This window comes from Dasypus novemcinctus, chromosome 27, assembly GCF_030445035.2.
Source record: "Dasypus novemcinctus isolate mDasNov1 chromosome 27, mDasNov1.1.hap2, whole genome shotgun sequence".
Lineage (NCBI taxonomy): Eukaryota > Metazoa > Chordata > Mammalia > Cingulata > Dasypodidae > Dasypus > Dasypus novemcinctus.
The window spans coordinates 53,850,766-53,873,808 of NC_080699.1; positions in this window are offsets into that span (position 1 = coordinate 53,850,766).

The following is a 23,043-nucleotide window of genomic DNA, read 5'->3' on the forward strand; positions in this document are numbered from 1 at the left end:
GCACTGGGATAATTGTAATAGAAGGATATTTATGGGCTTTTGTCTCCAGTGACTTTACTGCATAGATGGCTGGTTACATTTACATCAATCAGGAAGATTGCCATTAGTAATGAGTGACATTTTATCCAATCAGTTGAATGCCTTAAAAGGGGAAGTGATTCTAACATTCAGAGAGAACCTCCCAGCTTATCTATGGACAATCAACATCTCAAACTCTTCAAGGACCTTCACTGGACTTTCATTAGAGCCCCTGGTTTGCAGCCAGGAACCTGGACTTGTGTATCCCCATGGTCATGACAGACTCTTCTAAAATCTCTTACTATTGACAGATATCTCCTGTCAATTCTGTTTCCCTAGAGAAACTGACTAATACAGCTTGGTACTGGGAGTGGTTCTTGAGGAATAAAGTCTTAAACATGGGATGTTTAAAGTGGATCTGGGAGTTTTGTAATAGGCTTTCTGCTCTAATTGGGCTCAAGAGTACTAATGTCTCTCTTTCTAATAATGAAGAGGCAATTTACCAGGGCAAATCCAGTCCATGGCATGAGTTGGTAATGGAGATACACAAAATATCATCATTGGATTCCCCTACTTCCATACTTATAAGAAGCAAGGATCTGGGTGAGAGTGTTTTCAACACCTTAACAGAGTTTTGAGGAGCCAAAAGGTATAATGATGTTAGTGGCCCCTCCTACATACTCTGGATACTGTTACAAAAGAAAGGAATGAGTCAAAGTCTGCAAATTTGAAACTTAAACATTGCATGAATGATGCAAAAGTTTCTATGTGTGCTCTGAAAGAGAATCTTGTCTCCTGTAATCATAAGCTTGAAATATCTAAGAATCAAACATAAACTCATTTTATTAGTGGAGTTACAAAGGAAACTAAAATCTCAACTCTGCAGGTTTTCTGCCCTTAAAGTGAAGGCTTGATTGGAAAGTAATGGAACCCAAAGGACTGGGATGGAGACAATCGGTGTTGATAATATTGGTGGAGTATTGGAACCCTGAATTCTACTGATACTTTACAAGATAAGCCTGTGATGGCCAGAACTGTGGAGACCACACCTTGTCAGCCTTGAATCACCCAGCTTCCAGCCTGCCCGAGGGAAACTGGACCTCCACAACCCTAAGGCAGGTAGGAGCCAAACTCCAGCATGCATTGCTGACCCTCCAGTCTGCACTGAGAATTCTGCCTTCCAACTCCTAACTGAAGAGATTAATCCTGTCTCACCAGAAGAAAATGCAAATGAATGCAGCCCTGAGGTCAGTAGCTTGCAAGGAATTTCTAATCCTCCAGTAGTTTGCAAGGAATTTCTAATCCATCACCCCTCTTGTCTTTGAGACATATTACTACACTAAAATCACAACAAGCTACCAAAGGTGAAATACAAAGTGTGACCCATGAGGAAGTATGATATATTCTGAAGGAACTGCAAGTGTTTTCCAAATTATATAGACAGGAATCAGGGGAATATGTGTGGGAATAGATACTAAGGGTATGAGGTAATGGTGGAAGGAATATGAAGTTGGATCAGACTGAATTTATTGATATGGACCCATGAAGCAGAAATTCTGAATTCAATACTGTAGCTCAAGGGGTTAGAAAGGACTCTCACAGTTAGTTTGGGTGGCAGACTGAAACATGGACCAAAAGATGGCCTAGCATGTCTGAGGTTGAGATGCTGGATTTGCCCTGGTATATAGAAGAAGAGGGAATTCAAAGGCTTAGAGAGATTGGAGAATGGGTTTATCATTTGAGTCCTGCCCACCCACCCCAGGAATGTCCAGAGGACACATATTTAACCAGGACTGTCAGGAATAAATTTGTAAGTCTAACACCATTGTCCCTGAAGACTCTGTCATTGCTATTTTCTGTTGTACAGATATTACTGTAGGGAGGGCTGTGATTGAATTAGAATCCTTAAACATCATGGGGGTGATTGGCTCTCAGTCTGGTAAAAATCAAGTATTGGCAGTTAATCACCAAAGTCAAGGTGGGCATTGCTACCACAATGAAAGGCAGATTCAAAAAAGTATTCAAAATACTCTGAGTTGCACAGAGCTATGGTGATGGCTAATACATCATGGGGTACCTAGAAGTGAAATAGATGGGCAGTCTACTAAATTTCTCCTGGATCTGTATAAACAGGAGTTCTAGGTTGAGTGAGCAAAACCCTAACTCAAATTACAGGTGCAGAGAATCATGGTACCTTAATCAATTCCCAGACTTGAGACAATTTACAGACCCAGAGCCCCTTGAATGAGGAGAAAGCCGGATCCCTGAGAAAGGATCCTGTTAAACTGTCAAAAATGTATACTGTATCTCTTCCTCCCACCTTTCCCCAAGGAGACCTAGGGCCTTTTACCTTAGTAACTGTGCACTGAGGCAAAGGAAATGATCAGACATGTCAGGGATTATTAGACACTGGCTCAGAAGTGACATTAATTCCAGGAGACCCAAATCATCACTGTGATTCCCCAGTCAGAGTAGGGGCTTATGGAAGTCAGGTGATTAATGAAGTTTTAGCTCAGGTCCCTCTCACAGTTGGCCCAGTGGGTCCCCAGACCTATTCTGTTGTTATTTCCCCAGTTCCAGAAGGCATAATTGGAATAGACAGTAACTGGCAGAATCCCAACATTGGATCCCTGATTTGTGAAGTGAGGTCTATTATGGTTGGAAAAGCCAAATGGAAGCAACTAGAACTGCCCCTACCTAGCAAAATAGTAAATCCAAAGCAATACCAGATTCCTGGAGGGATTGCAGAGATTAGTGCTATCAAGGATTTGAAGGAAGCAGGGGTAATCATTCCCACCACATCCCCATTCAGCTCTCCTATTTGGCCTATGCAGAAAACAAATGGATCTTGGAGGATGACAGTGGATTATCATAAACTTAACCAGGTGGTGACTCCAATTGCAGCTCCTGTCTCAGATATGGTATCATTGTTTGAGAAAATCAACACATCCCCTGGTACCTGGAATGCAGCTACTGATTTGGCAAATGCTTATTTTTTCTCTTAGTAAGGACCACCAGAAAAAGTTTGCTTTCAACTGGCAAGGCCAACAGGATACCTTCACTGTCCTCCCTCAGGGATTTATCAACTCTCCAGCCCTATGTCATATATTGTTCACAGGGATCTTTATCATCTCTCTCTCCCACATGCCATCACACTGGTTCATTATATTGATGATATCATGTTGATAGGACCTAGTGAGCAAGAAGTAGCAAAGACACTATACTTACTTGTAAGGCATTTGAATGAGAGAGGATGGGAGATATATCCAACTAAAATATAAGGTCCTTCTGCCTCAGTGAAATTTCTAGGTGTCCAGTGGTGAGGGGCATGTTGAGAAATTCCTACTTAAGTGAAGGATACGCTGATATATATATGCATGCCTGTCATTGTTTTTACTTAGAGACTAAGTATGGTTTAAGGTAATATGTATGGTTGCCAGTTTGCCAAGTTGTGGACTGTGATAGTTAGGTTAACGTGTCCAATTGGCCAGGTAATTGTGCCCAGTTGTTTGGTCAAGCAAGTACTGTGTTAATTGTAATACAAGGGCATTTATGGACTTTAGTCACCACTGACTTTATTGCATAGATAGCTGATTACAACTGCATCAGTGAGAGAGATTGTCATCAGCAATGAGTGATGCTTAATCCAATCAGTTGAATGCCTTAAGAGGGGAAGTGATTCCTGCGACAGCTTGCTCAGTCGGTGGCGGTGGGGTTGCTCTGCCCCACATTGTGCTGTGGTGGGGTTGCCTTGCCCCACGTTGGGCGCCAGCTGCGACGGTTTGCTCGGTCGGTAGAGGTGGGGTCTGGCTGCGGACGAGGGGTCGGTCCAGCTCTGGACGAGGGGTCGGTCCCGCTTGGGACAAGGGGTCGGTCCCACTTGGGACGAGGGGTCGATCCGGCAGCAGACGAGGGATCGGTCTCACAAGGGGTTGCGCGGTTCGGCTGACGGGGTCGCCCGGCGAAGCCGGCGACGAAGGGGTCGCCCGGCGAAGCCGGCGACGAAGGGGTCGCCCGGAGAAGCAGGCGACGAAGGGGTCGCCCGGAGAAGCAGGCGACGAAGGGGTCGCCCGGAGAAGCAGGCGACGAACTGGGGACAAGGGAGGCCAGGCCCTTGTCGGGGGCTCTCAGGACTGGAGGGCGCACGGCAGAAGAACTACCGCGGAGACAAGGTAAACACGCAAGTCCACCTTATTGAGGGAGAGGCAACAGTTTTATAGGGGCTGGGGAAGGCTGATTGGTCGAAGCCACGCCCTGTTCTGATTGGTTGCTGGCGAAAGGTCAGTGGGCGGTACTGGACGGGGGAGGGGTGGTGGTTAGGGATTGGCTGTCGCTGTTGCTGGGGGAAGGGGCAGGGTTTAGGGATTGGTGGCTGCTGTTGCTGGGGTGGAGGGCAGACTTGAGTTTCCCGCCCACGCCTGGCTGTTGCTGCTGTCGGGGGAAGGGAAAAGGGCAGACTGGAATTTTCCGCCCACGCCTGGCTGTTGCTGCTGTCGGGGGAGGGGTAAAGGGCAGACTGGAATTTTCCGCCCTGCGCCTGCGCAGGGAGAAGGAAGAAGAAGGGTGCCGCCCCACAGGCATCGTGTGGCGCCATCCGGGAGGAGGGGCGGCTGCGGAAGCATGGCTGCCGAGAAGGGGAGACCCGAGGGCACTCTGCGCCCATGCCGAGCTTCCTTCAGGGGTGGCGGTGAGTCCGACCAGCCACCCTATTATGGGGGCAGCGGCTTGGCCTGCCGCAGCTGCTCCCCCACCAGGCCAGCAAACCACACTTCAGCCCGAGGGGTGACCGCAATTCCAGCATTCAGGGAGCATTTCCCGTCTCGTCTTTGCACAGCCAACATCTCCAAGAAACTCATCAAGGACCTTCATTGGACTTTCACTGGAGACCCTGGTTGCAGCCTGCCTGTGGAACTTGGACTTGTATATCCCTACAGTCACATGAGAAACTTTGATAAAAGCTCTTAATATTAACAGATAGCTCTTGTTGATTCTGTTTCCCTAGAGAACACTGACTAATATACTGAGATATGAGGTTTGACTTCACAGACATTATTATGTCTCATAAACCCTCAAAAATTAAAGGCCATCTCCCTGCCCCGTCAGTTATCTTCACTGAACATACCCCAGAGACTCCTTTCTGAAAAAGAACTATTTATAAACCTTATAAAAAATGTTCATCAACTTTTTCTATTAATTAGTAAACTCTTTTTGGAGGACACTGGGATACTTATACCTCTTACAATTCTCAGCAGATCCAGGAATGGCAGACTCTAAAGAAGCTGAAGGTCCTTCAATGCCTTGTTTTCCTTATTTTGAAAAATTTCTTAAGATTAGTTAGATTAACATAATTTTGCTTTGATATATAACACAGATTATGGGTTTTGTAAAGTTTGAGAAAGCACAAACTCACAAAAAATGGTTTTAGCATTAGTGTTTGTTCAATGGTATATTAGAGTCCTTGTACCTTGATAATAGGATCAGTAACCTTTAGAGTACAAGATAAAGTGTTGTACAGGTACATAAATTATGAGATTAAATTACTAGGTCCATAATGTGTGTAAAATGGTGAAATTAAGCAAAAAATATTCTTACCTCATATGGATTGAAATAAAATGCCTGATAGCCACAAAATCATCCAAGTTAATGGCAAAGCTTATGCAATATACTTGAAAAGGGACAACATGAAAGATAAAGAAAAGAGAACGTACTGGCACAATGTGAGCTCTGAAACTAAAGCTTAAAATAATGTTTGATGCTTTGTTTCCTAACTTTTTAATAAAATCCTGAGACTTGAAAACAGATACCAAGAAATGATTTGAAAGACTTGGGGATAAATTCAGGGAGAAAATCCACAAAATCCTATGTCCCAGGGTTAATATCTCAAAGGCAGATAAGCACAATGAGACAAGAAGGCATGAAAAGACAAATGTTCTACTTCAAAAACAGTTTTGGGGTCACTGAGGAACAGCATAAGTAAAAGTCTGTAAGAAGAAAACATAATGTGGAGGAAAAAATAGGTAAAGAAAGGTTTTTATTGCTGAACTTTTTAATAATAAGATGATTTAATATGTATTTTTAAATGATCTCTACAGCAGTGATGCCCTCAAAGCTTCCTTGCTGTGATTTGCTACAGCATGTGAGACTCCTTCAGATACCCTCATGCCAGCACACAGAGACTTGCTGGTGCTCCGGAGGGCTACAGAGACACACAGGTTCTTTGATCATGACAGATGGCTCTGGAGTTCAGTGTCTTGCCAGTGGGCCCTACTTTGGAATTTGTGCCCTGAGTGTAATGGAGTTGAACTCAGATGTGACCTCTCTACACATGCCTCTTCTCTCACTTTTATTGAACCTGTGATTGGTGCTGGGTTTGTATATGCTCAGGAGACTTGTATCTCTGGACTGTCCATGTGCCAGCTGGGCCCTGAGCCTCAGTAGAGTTGCAACACCTATTCTACAGTTCATTGGACTTACCCAGGTCAGCTGATGGGGAGGTGAGACTGGTTAGCCATCACATCAGGAAACCAAGAGTGTCTACAACTGCAAGCAGAGAATCACATCTATCAGCCATGTGGGATCTGAGCTCCTTCTTGTTTTAAAGGTGGAGTGGACATCACCTTCCCAGGGTCCACAGGATGGAGGAATATAATATAGATTGGTGTAGACTTGCTGGTATTCTACTATAGAACTGACGTGTCTCTAGCAATGAAAGAAGAAATTGCATCATTGAAGTGGAGACAGTAGCCACTGGAGTTCCTGATAGCAGGGACAGGGAAGAAGAGGTTTGATATAGGGCATTTTCAGGATTTGGAGTTGTCCTGAATGATATTGCAGGGACAGATGCAGGGCATTGTTTATCCTGCCACAACCCACTGGATGGACTAGGGAAGAGTGTGAAGTACAATGTAAACTATGGTGCAAGTGGTGATGCAGTGCTCCAGGGTGTATTCACCAAATGCAATGAATATGCCTTACTGATGAAAGGGGATGTTGATGTGATGTGGGGGGAGGCGGGGTGGGCAGTGGGATATATGGAACCTCTTAGGTGGTGTTTTAACATAACATTTTGTGTGATTTTTTTTAAAGGCAATAAAAAATACAAAAATAAACTAAAATAAAATCTTTGCTGGAGTCTCTTTGCCCCAAGTCTTGGCTTTTGTGTTGTGTGGCCTGATCATCTGAACATTGTTTCCTTCAGGGGACAAAGTGGTGGTTGGCCTGTGCTCACATTGTAAGGGATTCTTAGCCTCTGAAATTGAACTCACAGCATCAACTCTTCAGTAACATTTTATATATGATCTTTAAATATTTGTTTTTCTCTTAGATTTTACATTTTACTAGCAACTCATGATGAATGTTTGCATACATAAAATACACCTGTCAGAATCATCAAAAAACATTTTACCATTTTATACTTAAAATAGGAAGTAATTTTATATCTTAAGTGCATGGTATGATGTCAATATATAGAATCAATAAAAAGTTCTACAAAAAACGTTTATATAGACTAACCCCAAATATTTGAAAGAGATAATTCAGATATGAACATTTAATTTGAATGTCAGAAATGATCATGAAACTATCAATCCTAATCCTAAGAGAGCAGCTGGCCACCTAGGTGGTCACATGCTTGATGGCCATGTACACGTTCAAGGATGTTACAGTGAATGGAAAACAACCACTGGACCCTGGAGCTTCCCAGTCCACCACCTATAGGGAATCAAGAAAGGTATTTGCTAAAAAATGCAGGCCATGCTGCATTATGATGTATCCCTTTCTTCCTCTAGTCAACAAGCTGCATGTCGCCCAGTTTTCAAAATTATTTACTCATTTTAATATGTGACAATTATTTAAATTATATAAGCATTTAAGCAAACCAAATAACACTTAACAACCAGGAGGAGAGAGAGGTATCATGGTGGCACATAATATGGGTGAAATTACAAGGAAATCTACTTCTGTGTGAGGAAAAACTCTACAATGTCCTCTTCTCAAAGTTTTGATATGTTAGAACTCTTCTATTTTAATATTATTTTTGTGTACACTCGATGTAATAAGAGAAAATATTGTTCCTTTTTCAGCGAATGAGGTGATCTATAGCTTCTAAATATAAGTTAAAATAAGAAACCTCAGAGAAATCATAGAAACTGCTAAGACCATCCTTGAATGTCCTCATGAAGCCCTTAATCCTTTGAGGATAGAATTCAGTTCTAACGATGCCTGCATGGCTGAGGCGCCTGTCATAGAGCAGCATTATAGAGAAATTTGTGTAAAAGTCCAAATGAACTACCAAACTGAGGACTTGGCTAACCCTGATAGGAAATCTTCCCCTCCAGGTTTCCTAACGTCTTTTAAACAGGAGAAATTCTTAAAGGTTTTCCCTGATGTCTTTCCCTTTATATTGTCTGGAGACCCATCTATTACTAACTTCAAGGATGTGATGATGATGGGGGAGAGTGTTATGTGGGGGGAGTGGTGGGGTGGGGGCAGTGGGGGTGAATGGGGACCTCATATTTTTTGAATGTAATATTTTTTAAAAAATGAATAAATAAAATTTTTGAAAAAAGAAGGCCTTTACACAGTAGTGCAGAATTTCCCATTAAGGAACAAAACGTTGTTTTAAAGTTTCATAAAAAAACAAAACAAAACAAAAAAACAACATTTAAGGAAGATTCAATGTTAGGCATTGATACAGAAAGAACCATGTCAATCTCTAATTTTTTTAGTTAATGTCTTTAAGCCTGATTTATAAAACATTATTTGGGAGTGTAAAATAATTTACCATAACACAAGCCACCCATGAGGTACAACACCTAGCTCAAGGTTTTGAAAACATGATGATATATAGAGAAAATCACATACCTCAAATTTATGGTTCTACAATTTAAACAGTTACAGGGAAACAAAAGGCCCTCTAGTAAGACAATAATGGCAGGCAAAGTTACTTTCTGATATTGCAACCAAGTGTCGGTTAGATTCAGAATTGTCCTTGTCCTTCTCACCAGGAAATAAACCGTCCATCAGACTTCTCAATCAGAAACAAAATTACTTGCCTACAAAGTGGGCATTTTGGGACTCTTCTTGATTTGAGGTCAGCAAGAAGAAACAACTCTATTAATAAATGTTCATCCAGTCATGCTTTAATTAGAAACTAGAACAACATTCTCCTTTGTTAAGACCTTCCAATACCTCCCCTCCCTTTCCTATGAGGAATAAAAATATCTGTTGGGAATCATCCAATGAACACATTCTCTCTTTCTACCACATTGGCTCTGTCCTATAGACTTTATTTTATTTTTTATTTTTTTTAAAGATTTATTTATTTATTTAATTTCCCCCCCTCCCCTGGTTGTCTGTTCTTGGTGTCTATTTGCTGCGTCTTGTTTCTTTGTCCGCTTCTGTTGTCGTCAGTGGCACGGGAAGTGTGGGCGGCGCCATTCCTGGGCAGGCTGCTCTCTCTTTTCACGCTGGGCGGCTTTCCTCACTGGCGCACTTGCGCCGTGGGGCTCCCCCACGCGGGGGACACCCTTGCGTGGCACGGCACTCCTTGCGCGCATCAGCACTGCGCATGGCCAGCTCCACACGGGTCAAGGAGGCCCGGGGTTTGAACCGGGGACCTCCCATATGGTAGACGGGTGCCCTAACCACTGGGCCAAAGTCCGTTTCCCTGTTCTATAGACTTTAACTTCTCAATACATCTTTCCTCTCAGCCCTTCCACCTTCATTAACCTATTAGGTCAGAAACATTTGGTTCATTGGGAATGCACTATCATGTGCTCTCAAAGAATTATTTCATGTTAATGCAGATTGATTACTCATTTCACCCAGTTCATCATCTTATAGTGTCTTCTTTGACTACCATGTATACCTATGTTCTTGTGTTGCTTTACAAAGGCTTTGATGATGAATACAAAAATACAGTGGCTTAAAGAATAGGGGTTTATTTCTCACAGTTTGAGAGGCTAGAAGTGCAGCATCAAGGTATTGCTATGCTTTCTTTCTCCCCGAGTCTGTAGTGCTCTAACAATCATCTGTCATATAGTGATCTCTTTCTCCTGTATCTGTTCCTCCCCGTCTAGTTTTAGCTAACTTCAGACATATTGGATTAAGGCCTCCCCTTATGCAGTTTGGCCATATTTTAATTAATAATAACATCTTCAAAGTCCTATTTATAAATAAGTTAACACCCCAGGAATGTGCATTAATTCTTACCCATGTCTTTTGTGGTGGATCTGATTCAATTCCCAACCAATCCTAATCAATACCCTCTAAGATTACATCAATTTTATGACTGAGTTTCCTATGTACCTGTGTCCTCAGGGACACCTCATCTAGAGATGTAGTAAAAATAACTATTATGGAATTCTTAAAAGTCAGTGTCGACCCTGTAATGCCTCTAATTTCCCGACTAGTCTCTGAATATTGGAAGCATCAGATCCTAGTTTCAGATTTACGAGGTATGAGGTTAGTCATTCTATGTACCAGTTACCAGTGATGTAACATTGCTATCCTCCCAATAAAAATTCCTAGTGACATGGGTACTATTTGTAGAATACTTAAGGACTACTCTTTGTGAAAAGTGCCCATGTTACAATGTGGTTCCCAGCCAAAATAATGCTTTGGTTTCAATTCACCCAAAATTAACACATGCAAAGTAGTATGGCTCTCCTATACATTTTCAGTATCCAGTTCCACCCAAGTTTCCAATAGTTTTTCTCTGTCACATGGGGAAAAAAACCAATACACCTGGTCTATGATACCAGAAAACTTCATTGAAGCCTCCTCATAATTCTCTCAGGTTTTTAAGCATAATCTCCCAAATATACGTTTTTCCTACTCTTTCACCTTAATTCACTTTGTAGACAAACTGCCTTTCTTATGGTTAAAAAACTTATATTCAGAATAGTCAGCTGAACTGCTTAGAAGATCCCAATTTTTTGGCAACATCCAAATCAAGTCAGGAGCCAGTGGAACATAGGTTGTCTTCTCTCGGTGAGGCCTGATTTGGGTGTTGACCTTGGCCACATCAATGCCACAGAGCTTCTTCACACCCTGTTAGATGATGTCCTTGCTGGCCTTGACATCCACAATGAACACAGGTGCGTTGTTGTCTCTAACCTTCTCCATGGCTGACTCAGTGGTTGGGGGAACTTGATGATGGCATAGTGGTCAAGCTTGTTCCCACCTAATGGATACTTATTATTGTTGAGACATCTTCTTTACTGAAAACACCAAACTTAATTTGTTTACAAACTCATTCCTATAATTGCTAATTCTGTCTCATATAATCATCCATAAGTATCATTTTCTTAATTCAATTACCTTTAGATCCTATTCCAAAGGGAAACTTCATGATTATTTAACTTTAATGATATAAGAATGAGTAGGGGAACATTATTTAAGTGTATTTAATTATTATTAATTTTACTTTCAGACATAAACAAAAGAGTACATATATAGACAGCCCAAATTAATTCAGCTACTTCCAACAATTATGATTATTTTGTTTCTCCCATTCTCAGAAAAAAAAAATCAGATTAAAACAAATCATACCCATCATAGTGAAAGAAAATTTCCACATATATTTAAAATATATTCTTTATTAACAAAAGTGTATTCATAATATTCATTTAATATGTTGCCTTTCATTTTTTATTTGGAAATATGAAGTTTTGTGACTTTATTTTTACTATTAGCAGACAAGGGGCATTGACACAATTCTTATAAAAGTATCCCATCTGTCCAAACATCAAGATGCCACAAGTTTGATTAAAAATAAATATCCATATGAAAATACAATATGATCCAAGAGGTGAGAAGGGAGGGAGGCATCTGCGGTGAGCAGGGTACTAGGAAGAGCGCGGCCGGCGGGGCGGGATGCGCGCGGCGGCGGTGTCGGGGCACCAGAGCTGGGGTCAGCAGGCAGCGGAGCAGCGGCTCCAGGGCTCGCCGCTGAGGTCGCGTCCTTGTCGGCACCCCCCCCCCCCCCCCCCCCCGCCTTTTACATTTTATTGATTTGAATGACCGGAACCAATGAACGCGGCCGGGGCGATCTCCGGAGGCCGCTGACCGAGGGGACTGGGCTGGCACGGGCCGGAGCCGCGTCCGAGGTGGCGGCGGCGCCTCCAGCGCCCCCTGGCGGAGGGAAGAGGGGCCCTGCCGGGACGCCCCGCGGGGTCCCGCTCCTGCTCCGCTTGCTCCCGCCGCTCCTCCGGCCCCGCCTCGGGCTGGTGGCCGCGGCGGCGCGGGGCTGCGCTGCTGGGGCTGCGGCGGGCGGAGGCGAGGTGGCGCCGAGGCCCCTCCGCGGGCGGCGGGCTCTGCCCCTACAGCCGCCTCCTCCCCCGCCGCCGCTGCGCGCACAGCCCCGCGCTCCCGACAGGTGAGGCCTGGGCGTGGGGCGGCGGCCGGGGCTCGGCGGGAGCAGCGGGCACCCCATCCCCGGAGGCCCCGCGGCCACGGCCAGCGCGAGGCCGAGCCGGGCGGCAGGTGGCGGCGCCGTGGGCGCTGCGCTGCGTCCTCTGCCCCGGGCGCCCGCCTCTACCCCGCCCGCCCTCACGAGCCTCTCCAGGACTGCGCTCGGCAAGGCGGGGGTGTCTCCTCCTGCTGCGGAAGAGCCCCAGGTCTGCAGGACACTGGGATGATTTTTTTTCTTTTTGGAAGCTTCTAGTACAAGTCTGCAGTGGCAACACGGTACGAGTCTGTCTGGAGCTGCTCTTGCAAAGGCAGCGAGTCTCACGGGTTCAGAGCCCTGCAGAGCAAAACCTCCCGGGAGGCTGCTGAAGGGGATTCTATGAGAGCCGTGATACCTAGTGGTCTTAGTAATAGTAGGCGGAAACCTTTAAGTCAAATATGTATTTTTTGAGGGGAAAGAAGGTCGTTTTAAATGATGGAAAGTATTTGCTTGGTGGGTTGCATCAGTGGGTGTTAAAGGGTGCAGAATAATCAGCAGGTAACTTTAAAACACATCTAAAATTTCACGGGTGCAGGATACTCAGGGCAGGTATCTGATAGAACTTCACCAGGTCCTTTTTAATAAGGAGCGTTCTCGAAAGTACTGAAAACTTGCAACCATGTTTGATAATGCTAAGTAGAAAATTGTATCGTTTGAAAGCTTTACTTGTCTTGTACAGCTGATATCTTGTGGTTTGAGTTAAAACTGTAAGGATCCTAAATACATACTTTGGAAAAGTTGTGGAGCCGAAGTAATGGTTTTCATATTACTTCCCTTATTAAAGCAAAACTGTAGGTTCTCTACGTTAATTATAAGATTTTAAAAAGGAAAAAAGTAAAGCGGAAACAAGATGACCTATCGTTGATTTAAGCAAAGTGATAGTCCAACAAGCGTCTGAAAGTTACTAACAACTGCTTGGAGGAGTGCTCAAGCTATGTTCTTTAGAGCAAAGCAGATAATCTCCGGGTTCTTTGATAGGGTGTTTACTCTTCTAGGAGGAAGAAGGATGTTGGTAAACTTTGTCATAGCTTTGGAAGTTGTAATGTATAGAACATAATGACCAGAATATTTAACTTGTTTTACCCAGAAACATATCAAGCCCTTTTAAAAGCTTGATAGGGAAGCCATTGGGAAAGGACACACCAGCCTCTCACTAGCACTGTGTGATTGGATAATATTACAGAATGATCAGTATTAGCAACATAGTATGTTTTCAGTGAGAAAATAGTTGTATAGCCTCATGGGTGAGTAGTCTTTATTCTCCTATGTGGGAAATAAAAATGTGGTGAAGAAAAGTTATTAACTGGAAAGTTGTCAGATAAGATTATAATTTGAAAATCTGATGCTTGATTCAGGAAGGACAGAGCAGAAACATTTGGGCTTCTGGAAGTTATAAGAGGTGGCTTTTGGTTTCTTGAACCGAAACGTTTGATTAATATATAATTGGCTAATGCTTTATCAAAATGTAACTGGTACAAGGGCATGCAAATCAGGAAATTTAGTGTTTATTTACCATTAACCATATTTTGTATGCTATGTCGATCAAATTAAGGAAATTCAGATAGAACTTTATTTTAATAAGCTTTTTATTTTCCTTCCTTGTGAAGACTTAAATTCCACTATAATGATTTATAGCACTGTGAAAAAGCAGGGGTGATTCTTTTAGGCGAAACATTTTGATATATCATGCAAAAAGTTTGTATTGTAGTGCTTTAAGATAAATTTACGGAAATAATATTAACCCTGGAATTTATTTCTAATATCTTTATTCTGTCCCTTGTTAGAATTCTAATTTTTTATAACATGTTAAGAATTCTCCTTAAAACTTAAAATAATAAACATATGTAACATATCAGTTAAATTGTGATATTTTAATAAGTTTATATAAGGGCATTAATATCACTGGTATCTCAGAAAAAGTAATTTGAAAGTCTATGATAAATTCAGAAGATGTTGAAAATTTCTTTAAACGTGTGGCTTCTATAGAGCTTCTTCCCGTTCTTAAGATTGTTTGAATAGGGCTTTCTTTTATGGTTTCCATTTGTAAATGTTGTGCTAAGCCCAGAACATAATTTTTAAGTGCTCTGGAACATTTCAGGAAGTAAAACCTTAGACTGAATTTTTAAAAACACTGCGTTGTCGGATTTTAGCTAGCATTAAAAAATAGAAATGGAATAGAAGATCTATCAGTAACAAGAGAGCAAATTTCTTGTATATTTTGAAAATTAAAGATTTTTGAAAATATCTGAGAGAACTCCAGATTAGAATTGTCATTTAACTATGACTAGTCTTAATAGCTTTGTAGAGAGACAGACAAAATCTTTTCCACTTCACTTCCCCCTCCAGTTTGCTATTTTTAATGGTTACCTCTATAAAAACTTCATAAGAGTTTGCCTTTTACTAACAAATGTAGGGGAAATTTTTTTTTTCTAGTAAAGTTTGCCCCTTAAAGGTTTTACTCTAGGGATGTTAAGAGTATTTTAAGAATAAATTGCTTTTATTCATGTGCTTAGTTTTGTACAAGTAAGTGTTTTTATGGAAAGTCTGTGACACGCCATTAGAATGAAGAGACTCGTTGTCATAATGAATATTGGATTATATTTCATTTTCACTTTTACTTTTTCAGAATTCCTCATGCAAATGTTTTTTATAAGATGGAACAAAAATATATATGTATTAAGTATTTCAAACCAAATATATAGTTTAGAGCTCTTACTGTGAAAGTGATTGAAATTAAAATCAAGTAAGGTATTGGTGACTGCCAGCTTGAAAATTATGTTCTGAAGTAGTGCTTTAATAATTCAAGACATTACTTTCCTTTCTTTGCATTTCTTTTTTTCCCCTAACCGACTTAGAATCTATAACTTGATTCCAGCGGGGAGTGATCAGTCTCATCCAGATCTGGCTCCTGAGAAATAGTTTATGAAAGGGAGATTACTTAAGTATATTAATACATATTAAATTATGGTTGGAACACAATTCTTCTGCAAAGTATGCACCATAATTGAAACACTTAAAAATACTTTTCTTTTAATATTTGTAGCTAATTGTTGCAGAATTAAAAAAACATTTTAATTTTGGGAAAAAAAGATCCAAGAATATTGGTACTGCCACAGAGTAAGAATGTGGAAAAAAAGAACAAAAATATAAAAGTATGTTAAAAAGACAAATGAGACTATCTGAAAGGGCACAATGGACAGCTGGAATAATTGGAGTAATAATAAAAATATATTTTATTAAAGAATAAACATCCATAATCTTATACTAATATAAAACAATTGAATCAATAAATTGGGAGAAAAGGTGAATTTTCCTTACAGAAACATTCAAACTTTTAAATGTAGAAGGGATAGGGAGATTGTAAAGAGAATTAGCATACCACAGTAATAATTGCTGCATGTAGTATTCAGGGAAATATGAAAAATTGTGGGTTAAATTGTAAGAGAAAATATTTGTAAAGCCTCAGAATATTGCCCTGATTGGGGACTTAACATGTCTGCTAATCTTGATAATTATCCCTACAGGAAGGGAAGATTCATTCCCTTCCACTTGAGTGTGAACTGAACTACAGACCAATATTTCTTATATAGTAAAACATCATCAACAAAATAATAGGAAAGAACATCCACCATCAAATGGATGGGAAACACAACATAGTAAGATTCATCCCAGGATGTAAGAAGAGTTTAATATACATGAATCAAAAAATGCAGTACAATGTATTAATTGAAAAAAAGACAAAAGTACAAATAAACACATTTACACAAACCCAACACCAAGCCTCTATGAAAATGCCAATAGGTATCTTCAGACATAGTGGTGAAAGACAGAATGTTTGGCTGGTAAAATCAGGGAAAAAGACCTGGAGGTTCATTTCAACATTAATGGAGGTTCTATCCAGGGAAAATAAGACTGTGAATGAAATAAGCATCAATTGGAAAGCAAGAACTTAATCCATTTCTATTTGCAAATAAAATATTGGATATTGAAAACATTGAAATATTAAATAATTTAATAAATTATTAAAACTCATAAGAGTTCTGCATGGATTCAGAGTAAAAGATAATATTATATAAAATATAAGTGAATTTCAATTCACTAGTAATAAATACTCAATTATGAAATTAAGAATAATCTATTTACAAGGGAATAAAGTGCTCAGTAATAAATTTAACAAAAGGAGTTCAAAACGTGTGCTCTGAACTACAAAACCCCATTAACAAAATTAAAGGTGTGAAAATGGGAAATGTATTGCAAGTTCATGGAAGGGAAGTCTTGATAATTTTAAGATGTCAGTACTCTTAACAGATTCAATGAAATTCCCATTAAAATTTCAGTTAACTTTTTGTTGAAGAAATTCACCTGGTAATTTTACAATTCCTGTGGATAAATAAGGGACCCAAAATAGCTGAAACAATCTTGGGAAAAAATGTGAGAGTGGAGGATATTTTTCCAGATTTCAAAACTTACTGAAAAGCTGCAGTTATCAACTCCATGTTACTGGCATAAGGAAAGACATATATATAAAAGCTGTAATATTGGGAGTTCAGAAATAATTCCTTACATTAATGGCCAATTGTCTTTTTAATATATTTTTATTAGAAAAGTTTTGAACTTACAAAACAATCTGGGTATGTGTGGAATTCGCAGACAACACCCTTCCACTAACACACTACATCATTGTGGAAAATCTGTTACAGATTATGAGATAATATCATCTATTACTACTAACTACGGTCTATAGTATACATTTGGTACATTTTTTCCATACTCCCCTACATCTTTGACATTGATACAGGAATATTACAGTATTGCTGCTCACTGTAGTCCATAGATTATATTAGTTGAATTTCCCATGCTTCACATTCCCATTACCTTCCAATAGAGATGTACATTGTTCTATTAATAGTTCATAGAAGGACATTCTTGCATTTGTGCTATTAACCACAATTCTCATCCTCATCTGGGTTCACTATGTTTTCAGTCCCTAGAATATTCTCTTGCTTTTTTCAATTGACATTTGCATCCTAGCCTACCCTTTTCAGCCACAATCCCATTTATGAACCAACTGCTACTCCCTATAATGTGTTATTGTCAACTCTATCCATTTCCACACTTTTACAGTCAAGTAAATTAAAACTTCTGGATACCTTAAGCATCAGTATTCCTTCACATCATGCTTATCTCTGAATAACATATACTCTAGGTTTCAACTCCATGCATTTATTCTTTGTATTTAGTTCTTATTACTGAGGCCATGCATAATGTGTTCAAGATTCATGCATGTTATTGCATGTGTCCCAATTTCATTCATTCTTACAGCAGTACATTATTTCATTGTTTGTGTATACCACATTTTGTTCATCCATACATTGGTTGATGGACATTTGGATTGTTTCCATCTTTTGGCAATTGTGAATAATGCCACTGCAAACATTGGTGTGCAGATGTCTGTTCATGTCAATTTTCAGTTCTTCAGGATATATTCTTAGGAGAGGAATTGCTGGATCATATGGCAGTTCTATACTTAGCTTCCTGAGGAGCCCCTAAACTGTCTTCAAAAGAGGCTGCACCATTTTCCATTACCACCAACAGTGAAGGAATGTCCATATTTCTCCACATTCTCTCCAGTATTTACTCTTTTCTGTTTGTTTTATACTAATGGCCAATCTATGCAATGTGAGATGATATCTCATTGTTTTTTGATTGACATTTCCATAATAGCTAGTGATATTGAACAGTTTTTCATGAACTTTTTGGCAATTTGTATTTCCTCTTTTGAGAAATGTCTATTTAAGTCTTTTGCCCATTTTTAAATTGGACTGCTTGCTCTTTTGTTGAGTTGTATAATCTTTTTATATAGATTGGAAACCAAACCATTATTGGATATATGGTTTCCAAATTATTTTCTTCCATTGAGGGGCCTGCCTTTTCACCTTCTTGATGAAGTTGTTTGAATCACAACAGTGTTTAAGTTTGAGGAGGTCCCATTTATCCATGTTTTCTTTCATTGTTCCTGCTTTAAGTGTAATGTTTAAACATTTCCCTTTCAATCTGTTGATATCCTTGTATCTAAGGTAAGTCTCTTGTAGAACACATATAGATGGTTCATATTTTCTTATCCATTCTGCCAGTCTGTGTCTTTGGGTTGGGGAATTTAATCCATTAATATTCAAAGTTATTACTCTAAAGGCAGTTTTTATTTCCACTCATTTGACCTTTAGGTTTTATCTGTCACTGTTTATTTTTACCACTCTTTTAACACTTTTGGTTACTTTTATTTATATAATCTTCATTTCTAGACTTTCTTCCAAGCCTCTCTCTCTTGTCTTTTCTTTTCAGGCTGTAGCTCTCTCTCCAGGATTTCCTGCAAAGCCATTTTCTTGGTTACAAACTCTCAGTTTCTGTTTATATGTGGATATTCTAAACTTACCCTCATTTTGGAAAGACAGTGTTGCTGGATATAAGATTCTTGGCTGGCAGTTTTTCTCTTACAGTATCTTAAATATATCATAGCACTGTCTTCTTGCTGACATGGTTTCTGATGAGAAATCATCACTTAATCTTATTCGGTATCCCTTGTGTGTGATGCATCACTTTTCTCTTGATGCTCTCAGAATTCTCTCTTTGCTTTTGGCATTTGACATTCTGGTTGTATGTCTTTCAGTGTTGGTCTATTCAGATTTATTCAGATGGAAGTATGTTGTGCTTCTTGGATACAGAAGCACATGTGTTTCAATAGGGTTGGGAAATTTCTACCATTATTTTTTCAAATATTTCTTTTGCCCTTTTCCCTTCTCTTCTTCTTCTCATTCACCATGACCTCTAAGTTTGCTTGTCTCTTTTTGTCATTTAGTTCTCTAAGTTCCTGTTCAATTTTTTTCATTCTTTTCTTCATCTGTTCTTTTGTAGATCTGCTTTCAGAGGCCATGTCTTCAATTGCACCAATCCTTTTTTCTACCTCTTCAAATCTGCTGGTATATGCCTCCAGTGTATCTATTTCATTTATTGTGACTTTCATTCCCATAAGATCTGCTCTTTTGCTATGTGTGCTTTCAAATTCTTCTTTATTCTCACCCAGTGTCTTCTTTTTATTATTTAAAAATTATTGAAGTATATCACTCATACATAAAGATACATAAAAAATAAGTGTATAATAAAAGTTGTGAACTTACAAAACAAGCAGGCATAACATCGTAAAGTACTTTTATAGCTCACCCTACCAGCAATATCTTGCATTGTTGTAAAACAAAACATCCTCAAAATATTACTCCTAACCAAAGTATCTTACATTTGGTGTAGTTTTCCCCCAACCCACTCTATTATTATTATTATTTTATTATTATATATCATTATTACATGGATATACATAAGCAGTAAGTGTACAGTAAAAGTTATGATCTTACAAAGCAAACATGCATAACATCATACACCATACATCAGCCCACCACCAACACCTTGCATTTTTATGAGACATTTGTTACAAAGTTTGAAAGATTATCATCAAAATATTACTATTAATTATACTCCACATCTTACAATCATGTCTTCTTAATATCTTTAATCTCTTTCACCACCTTATTGAATTTATTAAGATTTGTTTGAACATCTATGATTAGTTGCCTCAACTCCTTTATGTCATCTGGAGGCTTATTTTGTTCTTTGACCAGGCCATATCTTCTTGTTTCTTGGTATGGATTGTAATTTTTTTTGTTGGCATTTTGGCATCTGGCTTACTAGATATATTTATTCTGGGTACAGTTTCTCTCTTTAGTTTAGGGCATTCTTGCCCTTTCTGCCTTGCTGGTTGTATAGTAGGAGCCAAGGATGTAGTTCATACTGCAAGCTGTGGAGGCTGAAGCTGCCCAGGTTGCCCCAGAAGCCAATGAAGCTTTTCCCAGCTTTCTCTCCTGCCAAGGGGAGGAACAGACTTCTAGCTGTGTATAATAATCCAAGTCCTTCAGACCAAGACCATCTGTAGTTTCCTGGAGAGGCTGATGAAACTTCATCCCCCTTCCTCCCCTGCCTGGGATGTTGCTGCTGGTGTGGGCAAACAATCTATGCCATGCAGGTCCAAAATGACTGCAGTTTTCCAGACAGACTGATGTAGCACTGGCCCCTCCTCAACTGGCAGGGGTGGGAATGAACCCCCTGGAGTGCCCCCAACAATCTAATTTGTGTGGGCCAAATGTGCTTGCCGTTGCCTTGAGAGGCTGATGGAATACTGTCCCTTCTGCCCTTTAGTAGGTGGGGATGAATCCACAGGCACCCAACAATTCACTCCCTGAGGCCCAAAGTGCCTGCTGTTGCCTAGAGAGGCTGAGGAAAAACCAGTTACCTTCCATCCTATTGGGGGGATGGGAGTGTATCTATCAGCACCCAACAATTCAGTCCCCGCAGGCCAAAAGTACCTGCCATTGCCTGGAGAAGCTGAGGAAACACCAGCCCTGTCCTGTCCTATTGGGTTTTGAGGTGGATCCGCAGGTGTCCAACACTCCAGCCCATGCAGGCTGAAAATGCCTGCCTTTGCACAGAAAGGCTGAGGAAACACCAGCTCTGTCCAATCCTGTTGGGGGGTTGGGGTGGATCCATTGGTACCCAACCATCCAGTTTGTGCAGCCAAAAGTGTCTACTGTTTCCCAAAAAGCTGAGGGTGGTGATGGAAATACAGGTGTCTGACTATTCAGTCCGTGTGGGTCAAAAGCACCTGCAGTTACCCAGACAGGCGATGGAAACACTGCTCCCATCTTGTCCTATTGGAGGTGGAGAAGCAGATGCCCAACAGTCAAGTTTGCACAGGCCAAAAGTGCCTGAATTTGCCCTGAGAGGCTGAAGAAACACCAGCCCCCTCCTAACTTATGGGGTGAAGGAGTGGAGGTGAAATTGAAGGCACTCAACAAACTGGTTCTTGTGGGGAGAAAGTGCCTATAGTTGCCCAGAGAGGCTGAAGAAACACCAGGCCCCTTATATCCTATGGGGGTGGAGGTGGAGATGGAATCAAAGGCCCTCAACAAACTGGTTTTATTGGGTGAAGTCACCTCCACTTACCCAGAGAGGCCAAGGAAACATGGATCCTCTCTTATGCTATTGGGATGTAGGGATGGAGCCCCAGGTGTCCAACTGTTCAGTTTGTGCCAGCTTTAAGTGCCTGGTAGTTGCCCAGAGATGTTTGTTGTCCAGGTCCCCCAGCTTTTCCCTGCTGGATGTGGGGCTGGAGCATAGACTATGACTGCATTCCTTTCTGGGTGGAAAGAAGCCAGTCCCTACCATCTCTGTAATTTTCAATCAGCTGTGCTTTCTCATGCCAGGGCAGAATTAAAATGGTGGCTCCTGGCCTCTTTCTGACTTGGACAGGTTGTAACTTTAGCTGTTATTAATAATATGCTTTAGCTAGCCAAAATTAATCAGTAGCTGAAGTTGGTGGCCAACCACCTCTTTCTCTCCCATTTTTGGGAAATGGAGCTTTCAACTCCAGCCTGGAAAGAGCTCCCAAGGCAGCTTGAGCCACCAGGGAGGATGGGCACTGACTTCCACAGTGTGGAGTGCTCTACTCATGATTTTTTACTGAAAATGGGCAGCCCCCTCATTCCTTCTTTCAAGATTATTTCAGGATGCTCTTCTGGTCCCCTGGGCCCCCAAAGCAGATAGCTCTGTTTAGATTACTAACTGTCCTGTAGGACAAGCTGACTTTTGGAATGTCTTACTCAACTGTCATCTTGCCCCACCTCCAGAGCCTTGTTAATTTTATTTCTCAAGCAGTAATGGATATCCAGGTAAGGATGGGAACTTTCTTTAGTTGAGAAATACTAAACCAATAATCAGTGCATTCTAATTTAGCTGCACATAAGCTAGTTAAAATATCTGGATAAGGTCCTTTCCAGTGAAGTTGGAGTGTATCATTTTGAAGGTGTCTTTTCCAATGTACAAAGTTACCAGGTTGAAGATCGTGGTTTTGAAAATCTTCAATTTCCCCAGGAGCATGCTGCAAAAGAATTTTTCTATCAAGTTATTATTTTCTTTAAGCTTTTGATTAGAATCCCATAACAGCTAAGCATATTTTCACTTATGAGGCAGGATTCATATGTTTCAGAGTTTATTTTCATAGTTTTCTCAATTGTAGTTTCTAATGGCGATAACATGATTTCCAAAAGGAGTGGATCTTAGACTTACTACAACTATAGGAAAGGCTTTTGGAAATGGTACATGGTGGGATTCCATGGTTTTGAGTTTAATTACATCATTTATTTTCTTTCTGTTAATTCTTAAAATGGGGGAGATAGAAACAATGAAAATATTAGGAAATATTTTCCTTATTGTTTCCATAATTTTCCCTGTAAAGTGTATTCTTTGGGTACTGTGATGTTACAAGGAAATTTCACAGTTTATTTTTATTTATTCTAATAATACTTTTGTTATAGTAGCAGTAGTGGCATATGTATAGGAAAAACCTTCAGCCCAATAGGAGTACATACAAATTAATATTAAAATGTGTTTATAGGGAAACGGACTTGGCCCAGTGGTTAGGGCATCCGTCTACCACATGGGAGGTCCGCGGTTCAAACCCCGGTCCTCCT